The 10223-nt window shown below is 46.3% G+C and overlaps 1 pseudogene; it reads right to left on the reverse strand.

Moving 5' to 3' along the window:
* Window positions 1-2709: 2709 nt before the first annotated feature.
* LOC109371318 (suppressor of IKBKE 1 pseudogene) lies at window positions 2710-5189 on the reverse strand (annotated as a pseudogene).
* Between the last annotated feature and the right edge of the window lie 5034 nt (window positions 5190-10223).

Below are 10223 nucleotides of genomic sequence, written 5' to 3' on the forward strand. Positions count from 1 at the left end.
GCCCTTCCCACCTGGAAGGCTTATCTTTGATCTCCCAGGATCATTGCTTCTGGCCTTCCCAACACACAGGATGGCTCTGCTGCTAATACTGGCCATGAGTTCCTCATGGGCAGGAGCACATCTCACAGGGCAAGCATGGCACTGGCTGAGAATCAGTGCTCAGCGGGGAGAGGCCACAGCAGGCCCAGAGCAGGAATGGGGCAGGAGGAGGAGGTCTACGTGCAACAGTCCAAAAGGGGCTGAGCTACGCGGCACACAGCCAGGCTGGCAGAGGCAGACTAGACGGCTGGTTGAGGCAGCATGGCTAAGCATGGGAACAAGGGTGACAGGCAGAGGAAGGGGCAGGCCCACACATACACACTCAGACACACCTTCACATTCACATGAGCTGCATTTTGACAGGTAGACTTGAGACTTGAATACATTTCTCCTCAGCCATGAGAACAGCACTCTTCTCCGCATCACATTCACCCTTGCCTGCTCTCGGTCTTCCTGTGTCCTCTGTCTCTCATCAAAAGGCAAATCAAGGGGCTGGCCGAGTGGCTCAGTTGGTTAAGAGCTCGCTCAAGAGTGCGAGCTCTGGGCAACAGCAATTCGATTCCCGGCCCAAGCTGAGTTGCCGCTGAGCTGCCAACTGGTGGCCGGATGGCTCAGCTAAAAAAAAAAATGCAAATCAAATCAGGCTTGGAGGCCACAGAAGTTATTTGCTTCTCATTCAAAGTGACAGCAGCCAGAGAGTGGGGATGAAAGCTGTGGGTGAGTGGGGTTTCAGGGGTAGTGGGGCTTCAGGGATAGTGGGGCAGCAGGAAGGGCAAAGGCCTCAGCTGCTCTAGGGGACAGTGGCAGCAAGAGTCACCTGTGATTCAGATAGTCCCTAGTCCAGGCATCCGCATAGAGTGTCTAAGACAAATGCAGATCATTTCCTGCTTGGCCTTCACAGAACCCCACCCAGGGTATTATTGGTCCATTTTATAAAACAGGAGGCTGGGGGTCTTGCAGAAGGTCATAGGGCCAGAAAGTGGGAACCCAGGAAATCAAACCCAATGTCCAGGGCGTTCTCTCCCATGCCACAACGGGGTCATGGAGGTTGTGTGGCTGTGTAGGGTGTTTGCAGAATGGTCTGTACGCTGCTGTTTCACTGAAAATGGTCCCAACATCTAGAGGATTTTTTTCAGGGGAGGGGATCATTAATGGATTGCAATTTTTAATTGTGGTAAAATATGTATAACATAAACTTATCATTTTAACCATTTTTTTCTAACAAAAAACTCTTTAATACTGCATCTCTGCGATGCAGTATGGTGTTTAATGTTATTGGAAAATATTGACAGGTTTAGCATTCATAATTTCAGTTATTTGGGGGGAAAACTTAAATTGATAGTATAACATGAAGTAATTTGTACACTTGAAGTGTGAGTAAACTGAGATGAAGTGATGGGTTGATGGGTGAGCCTAGTTGACCACCGAGCATTTGAATCTCAATGCTGCTTTGGATCTCAACACTACACAGCACTATGAATGCAATGACTTTCATTAGGTAATAAAACTTGGCTTCCTTGTGAAAAAGTGTTCTAAAAAGAAATTCAGCTACTGGCACTAGTAATGAAAGACATCCAAGCAAGTGATGGTTCTTAACTCTAAAATAGAAATTATACATAACTGAATAGTAGGCCTAAGAACTACGATGTGGATAAACATATTATATGCTCTTCACACTAGGTAAACTACCCAACTCAAAGATTTCCTAGGACAAATCTGAAAAATTGACTGTTAATATCTAATAGAATAAATAAAAGCTACTTTTAGCATGTGAACTAAGAGCACATGCGTGTGTGCCTGTATACAGGAGAAATTTCTCAGCATTCTTTGAACAATATGATGACTATAATACTACTAGAGAAAAACAGTTGACTTAATTTCAAGTATGTTTCCTGGGGACTAGCAGTAGGTTCTCTCAAATTAAAAGTAAAGACATGGGTGGCTGGTTAGCTCAGGTGGTTAGAACGCAGGCTCACAACACCAAGTTTGCCAGTTTGATTCCCACGTGGGCCAAGCTGCACCCTCCACAACTAAATTGAAACAACTACTTGACTTGGAGCTGATGGGTCCTGGAAAAACACACTGTTCCTCAATAAAAAAATTTTTTTTTAAAAAAAGAGTAAAGATGTAAGTCCATAAAGTGCCAACCTTTAGCACCGGAGAGACTTAAAACTTCCTAGAAGGTGAATGACATTACAAATCAGAATTTGCCAATCTAGTCTAGTGGAATTGTATTACTTTTCTCAAATGGACAATCATCCAGGTTTATGCCAAATAGATTTAAAAAGCTAATCTCTTTTTGAAAGTTTTTATAATTGGAATTTATAATCCTATATAGAATAAAATTGCTGCCTGATAACAAAATGCTCAAAGTTTCAGAGATGTGGAAAAACAAAAATGAACTGAAAACAAGTTTCTATAAATCGAGGTCCCAGAAATAAAAATTAGAAGTAGTCTCTTAGAGAAAGGAATGGTGAAATTCAACGTGCATTTTCACTAACACACCCCAAAACTGGACAATCAATTTTGACTACCAATTCTAAATGCCACCTGATTCCTTTAATTAATACTAAATCAAGTCTGAGGCATGACAGTGAAAGGGCAATACTAGAATACAAAGATAGTAACTTCCTTGATAAACAATCTCCAGCTCTCATTCAGAAGCTGAAGTTATTTGATGGCTTGGGAAGCAGTGCCCATTGAGTTTTCTTTCCTGACCTGAAGCGACTCGCTGCTGATGGCCAATAATTTTCAAAGTTCTTTATTTTCAAGCTCTAATTGGTCTACTTTTTCCTGAATCTTACATAATTGGTCATCATCCTGAACTGCTTTCTTCATCACTTCTCCCATTTCACAAGATCTGTCAATTTGACTCAATTTCTGCAGAGTGAGACTGGTGAGCTTTCAGGACTGGTTCAGCACCCACTGCTTTTTTAGCAACCATTAATTGTAACATCTGTTTCCGGTTCTTGCTCATAATGAATTCCTGGTATTCCTCCAAGGAAACTCTTAGCTCTCTGTTTTTCTGCTGCAAGTCTCTAATCCATGTATTCTTTTGGGACGGCAGAATGTGAGATTTGTATTTAAACATGTCCTTTATGTGGGATTTATCCTCTTGATACTGGTCCAGAAGCACTGTCCCTGCCTCCCACATCATGGTCACCTGCTCGTGTAGCACCACTGACTGATCCACCTGTGACTCAGCGGCCATACTGTGCTCCTGCAGCATCTTATTAGAGTCTGTCAGGATCTTCTCCCCATTTTAACCATTTTTTTAAGCGCATAGTTCAGTGGCATTAAGTACATTCACATTGTTGTACAACGTTGCTCATTTTGAAGACCACATCCATCTCCAGAACTTTTTCATCTTGCAAAACTCTGTACCCATTAAACACTAACTTCCCATTCCTCCTTCTCCCAACCTCTGGCAGCCACTACTGTCTGTCTCTACAAATTTGACTACTCTAGGAACCTCATATAAGTGGAATCATACAGTATTTTTCCTTTTGTTTCTGGCTTACCTCATTTAGCATAATGTCTTCAGTGTTTATCCATGTTGTAGCATGTATTCAAACATCATTCCTTTTAATGGCTGAATAATATTCCGTTGTATGTGTGTACCTCATTGTGTTTATTCATTCATCCATTGGTGGATATTAGGGTTGTTTCCACCTTTTGGCTGTTGTGACTAATGCTGCTATGAATATGGGCACACAAGTATCTCCTGGAATCTGCTTTGCATTCTTTCATGTTTATATACCCAGAAGTGGGACTTCTGAATCCAAAGGAATTTTTCACATAAAGGACTTTATGTGGGCCAGAGGTGCTGATGGACTTTGTTGGGGTCCAGAGGAAAATGCTGCACACCAGTGCTGTAGGAGGATGCCCAGCCCCACAGGAAGTCCTGGTTAGTTGCCCCTCACCTACTGTGAGGAGAGGAGGGCTGTGGGAGCCCCACACCTCACTCATGCACAGAAAGCCTCTGTGCCTTGTTATTTAGCTGTTTCACAAGCATAGATCTTGGCCTGCAAGGAGTTGGGAAGTTCTAGAGGGAGAACTTTTCTTCATCTGTAAAACTTAGGTGCTGGTATTGGACCACCTACCTCACATATTGTCAGGGGGTTCAAATGAACAGATGAGTGTGAGGGACACAGAGATGCTGGTGATGCTCCTTTTGCATCTGCCACCTGCCACCCCTGCCTGGGCTGCTCTCTGTGCTCCCCTCTTGATGGGTCAAACAGAAGCACTGCAGGGGCTACAGTCTTGCTATTTCCACAAGGTCAGAAGAGCCCTGGGGATGGAAAAGTTAAAAAAAAAAAAAGAGGGCAACAGAAGTAAGAACACTTCCTAACGACAGTTCTAGGGTTCTAGGGCAGCGGTTCTCAAACTAGAGCATGAGTGAGGATCCCCTAGAGAGCTTAAGACACAAAGAATGGGCCCACCCCAGAGTTTCTAATTCGAGAAGTCTGAGATGGGGACTGAGAATTTATATTTCCACAAGCTCTTGGGTGACGCTGATGGTACTGGTCTGGGGGACCACACTTTGAGAACCTCTGCTCTAGGAAATGGAGGAGAAAAACATGCTCATTTTGAAGACCACAGACACATGAGTTCCTTCCGTCCCTCCCTCTCTTGTTTCTTTCCTTCCTTCTTTGTCCAACATTTATTATTAGCACAGTCTGGGCTGGGCTGACAAGATGGTCATTGGCTGCCGAGGGCCCCAGGCCTGTGGTGTGACCGGATGTAGAGGAGTCCGAATGGGTCAGCCTTTCAGTAGAGGGAAAATTCCAGGCCAGGGGCCAGGGCAGCCTGCCAGGCCCTGCGAGAGGCCTGGGCCTTGTGCAAAGCCAGGGCAGCCTTCCCACTGGGGTCGGGTGGTCCCCAGGCAGCAGGATGCTGGCTGAGGAACTAGTCTGTGGGAGAGGCACCTGACACAGTGCTGGCACTTACCCAGGCCAGGCCTTCAGAGGCAGGGCTGGAAAGCAGGCTTAGCAGCACAGTGAGCAGGGGCAGAAGTGCTGTGGGCACAGGAAACAGCCAGCCCTTGGTGTTTTGATGGCCAAGTTGTTAAATTTCCGCTTTGCTCCTGCGTCCTGTGTCCTACCCGTGACCCATGATGATCCCTGCAGCTCACCTTCCCATAGACGCATTCACCAGACCCCTGTGGACCGCCCCTCTCCTCCCTAACTGACCTGGGTCTCGTTCCTCAGGGCTCCCCTTTCTGTGTTCAAAGGAGATCACTAACCAGCCTAATCAACGGAGCCTAAGACTCGTCACCCCGCGTCATCAGAACCTGATGAAAATGCGAGGAGATACACCCTACAGAGGCCCCGCTCCAAGAGGGACCCCAGGCCCAGGTGTCTTCATGGGGATTTAATCTGAATCCAGGGCATTGCTTCCTCCTTCTCTAGATCTATTTTTTTCAACCAATAGGATGCATGCAGCAGGGCTGTGGGGATTGGATGCGATAATATCACGGAAGTCCTTTGTAACTTTACCAATCTCCTCCGCAGGTTCTGCGCTTCCTCGGTTAACACATAGTCGGTCAGGTCCTTGTGACATTTTCTCAAACTCTGCAGAATTTACCTCTACTTTGATTTGGGCCAGAGGTCAGTGTTCCTAGTTCCTTAAGGTGGCTGCTTGTCATTTATCTGTTCCAGTTTAAGCTCTTGTGGGCTGCCAGCTTCTCCTCCCCTCCAGCAGGCCTGTCTGTCTCTCCTGAGCTATCCACAGAAGAGGCACTGAGGAGGCATTTGGTGCCCTCACATCTACCTGCCATACTACCTGCAGGCAGCCTCTAATGTGAAAATCCCTTCCTCAGGGCCCGTTGGGGCAAAGGGGGTGGCACAGTGAGAAGACTAGGGGCCCAGACTCGGGAGCCAGCAGCCTGACTTCAAATCATTGGGCCGCCACTGTTGACGGTCTGTGGGCAAAGGAGGAGTATAACTGCAACCCCTTGCCAGATTGTGGGAAGGATTTGGTGAAGGACTTCGTCAGGTGAGCTTGGGCATCAGCCCTTGACACCTAGCTAAGCCACACAGGAGCCCAGGGCACTCTGTGTTCTGCTCCTGGCTTCCTGTAACTGCTGGCTGTCACTGCAGTCCCTGCAGCACTGTGGGCACGCTTTCACCTGTGTAGATAATGTTTATCCTTCACAACAGGGAACTGGCTTTTTCAATTAATCACTGATGCACCTCAGAAGATGCACCAGCAGCCCTGGCTGGAGTCTAGGGGTGAGCATGACCCAGCACGGCCATCAGCTAAATTCTTGGCCTGTATTATCTCATTCATTTAATTTTGGAGAGAAGTATTTAATGCAGATGACAAAAGGTTTTCCATATCTATAATAAATAAGTAACTGAAACTTGACACTAAAGGTCAATAGAAACAAATTGATAGAAAAAAATGGGCAAAAGGTGCAAATAGACATTTCTCAGAAGAGGAAATCAGAATAACCAGTGAACATGAAAAGACGCTCAGAATTAACAGGAAATTGCAAATTAAAGTAACAGTGAGGTGCCTTTGTTTACCTATCAGAGTGGCTAAAATTTAAATGATTCCATCTGTAAAAGAAGCAATGTTAACCACTGCACGTGTGTATGTGGCAGGGTCTCTTCCACACCACTGACGTTTGGGGCCAGGTAATTCCTTACTGCAGGGGGCTGTCCTTTGTAGTGTAGGATGTGTAGCAGCACCCCTGGCCTCCACCCACTAGATGAAGTAGCACCCCGCCCCATCCAGTTGTGACAACCAAAGATGTCTCCAGACATTGCCAAATGTCCACGGGGTAAAATTGTTCCCAGTTGAGAACCAGTTGGTATATAGACAATTATAGTCATATGTCATTTTATGAACACTTATTTAATTTTAAACACCATTTTACAAATAAGGAAACGGAGACAGAGAGAGGCCAAGAAACTTTCTTAGGGTCTCACCGCCAGTTGAGGTATCTGACTTCAGAGCTCAGCTTCTTGCAGCCACGCTGCACGACCACATTCATTTGACTGGTTGGTTGAATGTATGGGGAGTTTTCAGGTTCATGTTTTCAGGTAAGAGTTGTGGTTCAGGAAGAACAGTGTTTATTTACTGTGGTCCAGCTGAATTCTGTGGTGTCTGAAACTGTCACAAGTGAGGCCACAGCCCCAAGGCTGGCTTGGTCCCCGAGATGACAGTGTGAGGCAGCCAGTCCAAAAGGCAGCATCGTGCAGAGCCACCAGATCCCCTGAGCAAGGCTGACTGCAACCTGCCAAGACCTAGAGGCAGCAGCACCTTGGCTGAACCACAGAGCGGCCTCTCCTACCTTCAAGGGGAAAGGTAGAGCAGCGGCGTGGGAATGGGGACATGAGGGACAGTGATGACTGGACCTGATTCTTTCTTGATTTCCCTCCCTTCTGGCCCTCTCCCCAAAGCCCAGTTACAGCCAGCTGAGTTGAGCCCCAGCACTACCCAGAGTGGCAGGCCGGGGTGGGGCTGCAGGCCGGTGCAGGGCTGGTGTGCCTGTTCACGATGCCTGGTGAGTTCCTCGACCTTTAGCCTGGTCACAGTGAAGCTGAATTTCCTGTTGGCTTATCTGCTTGGGGCACTGGACTACAAGCTCTGTGAGGGCAGAAGCGGTGTGGTTCCTGCATCTTTGGGGGCCTGTGCAGTGGCATCAAGTCTGGGTGGGTGCAGGATGGGGGAGGAAGGTGCAGGAGAGGAAGTCAGGATATGTGTGTTGGAAATGTGCCTGCCTTCCAGGTCCCTGCGCCCAAACCCATTTCCTAGACGTGCTCAAGGGCAGTCACCTGAGCAGCTTGTGACACTGGAGCCCAGCCAAGACGAAAGGAGGTGCTCAGCCTTGTTTCCCATAACCAGGCTCTGGCCTTTCCCTGGGCCTATGAACAAACCAGAGCTGGAAGGAGCTCTGAACTGCATGGAGCTCCCTGATTACCACTCATGGGACGAGAGAGGCACAGCTTAAAGAACTAGAGGTACAATCCTTGTTAAATAATTAAGGCTTAATTAATTCTTGGAAGGGAAACTTCTCACTGAGCAGTGTCTAAGAAATAGTTGCTGGTCAAGCGTCCCCTCCTCTGGCCCTGCAGGGGCTCTGCTGGCAGGAGCTTTTAGGTTGAACAAGCAACCCCTAATTGGCTGGGAGGTGCTGAGGGCCTCCTGCCTTCTGGTTGGAAGCACCGCACTTTTGTTGATCCCTCAGGAAGAGTTGACCAGGGTGCCCTTTGAAAGAGCTCTCTCTCTCTCTCTCTCTATCTCTCTCTCTCTCTTTTTGAGGGCACAGATCAGATCTTAAGATCTTAGTGGGAAAACCAGGCACCAATGACTCACTCCTTGAGAAGTCATCACACAGATGAGGTGATGGAGGCTGTGACTTGGCAAAATTTAGGGCTTCCTCTAAGTCGGCGGTTCTCAACTCTGTTTGACTCCCCTGGAGCACTTCTAAAGCCCAGGCCGTATCCAAGCCCATTAAGTCAGCATCTTTGGGAAAGGAGCCCTGGAATCAGTGTTTTTTTTTTTAAAGCTCCCAAGGTGATTCCAATACACAGAGTTGTGTGCCTCTGTTTTAAGTGAACTTTGGCAAAAAGGGGAACTTGGTGATAGAGGAATTTTGAGATTTCAGCCTGTATGTGTTTGGTGGTTGTGACTGAATTAAGAGCCCTATGTATGTGAGGCAGGAGAGATAAAATTACACCAGGGTTGGGAGACCTGTGGAGGGCCCAGCAACTCTGTCACCTGAACTGCGTGACGACTGCCTCACTCACCCTGTGGTCTGGGGCTACCCCACTTGGGAGTCTGCAGAGAAGCTGCTGATGGATGGCTTGTCACCTAACCAGCCTTTAAGGAACCGTCTTTCCTATTTCATGAGCATTTTCTAGACTCTTTACAGCCCCCAATTCAATTGTAAACTCAGAAATATTAAGATTGGCAAGCAACAGAGACAATCCGTAAGTAGTTCCTAACTCGGTAGATGCAAACCACCTAAGGGCCCCCAACATCTGATGAAAACAACCACAATGAGATCTCACCTCACCACACTCATTAGGATGGCTCCTATACATAATGTCTACATATTTATAAAAACAGGAAATGAGTACTGGCGTGGTGTATGAGTAAAAAATGAGTAAAAGGTGGGGGAGAAACCAGAAGCCTGAGCTTATGTGCTGATGGTGGGAATGTAAAACAGCACAGCCACCATGGAATACAGTATAGCAGCTCCTCAAAATGTTACAAGTAGGATCACCATATGATCCAGCAAGTCTACTTCTGGGTCTAAACCCAAAAGAATCAGAAGCAGGAACTTTTAGAGATATTTGTACACCTATGTTCATAGCAGCAGCATTCACAATAGCTAAAAGGTAGAGGCAACCTGTCTACATCGATGGATGGATAAACAAATTATGATACATACCGGGGGTGCCAAAAAAATGTATACAAGTGGACATGTTGGTCAACATTGTTCAAGCAGTTCGCCATAATCAGAAATGTCTGGACGCTGATGGTAACCACTTTGAGCACCTCTTGTATTTGCAGAAGCCAAACGTGACTTGTATTCGTCCTTTGTTATCAGTATACGTTGAGTATTACAATTTTAATTTTTTCCTTTCTTAAAATGTGTATACATTTTTTTGGTACCCTCTGTACTTACAGTGGAACATTATTCAGCCTTAAAAAGAAAATTCTGACATATGCTAATGGATGAGGACATCATATGAAGCAAAATAAGCCAATCATAAAAGGACAGACACTGTATGATTCTACTTATATAAGGTGGCAGTCTAATTCCGACCAGTAGAATGGCGGTTGCCAGGGGCTGGTGCGGGGGTAGGGATGGGGACTTACTCTCGAGTGGGTGGTTTCAGTTTTGCAAGATGAAGAGTTCTGTGGATGGGCGATGGTGATGGTTACAGGATATGACTACTTAATGCCACTAAACTGCACACTTAAAAATGGTTAAGATGATAAATTGTTATTATATGAAAATTAACAAACAAAAAAACCCCACAGGCTAGTCTGTGACGGGCCCACATGCGGGAGCCAACTCTTCCACAGAAAGTGGTTTATCAGAGTAATGGAAGGAACCTACATATATTTTGTACATGTACTTGGGGATAGGGGACAGTAGAGAAAAAGGAAAGTTCAAGTTCCAGATTGGGAATGGGACAAGGTGCTAAATCTATTCCTGTTTT

Source organism: Hipposideros armiger, unplaced genomic scaffold (genome assembly GCF_001890085.2).
Source record: "Hipposideros armiger isolate ML-2016 unplaced genomic scaffold, ASM189008v1 scaffold_561, whole genome shotgun sequence".
Classification (NCBI taxonomy): domain Eukaryota; kingdom Metazoa; phylum Chordata; class Mammalia; order Chiroptera; family Hipposideridae; genus Hipposideros; species Hipposideros armiger.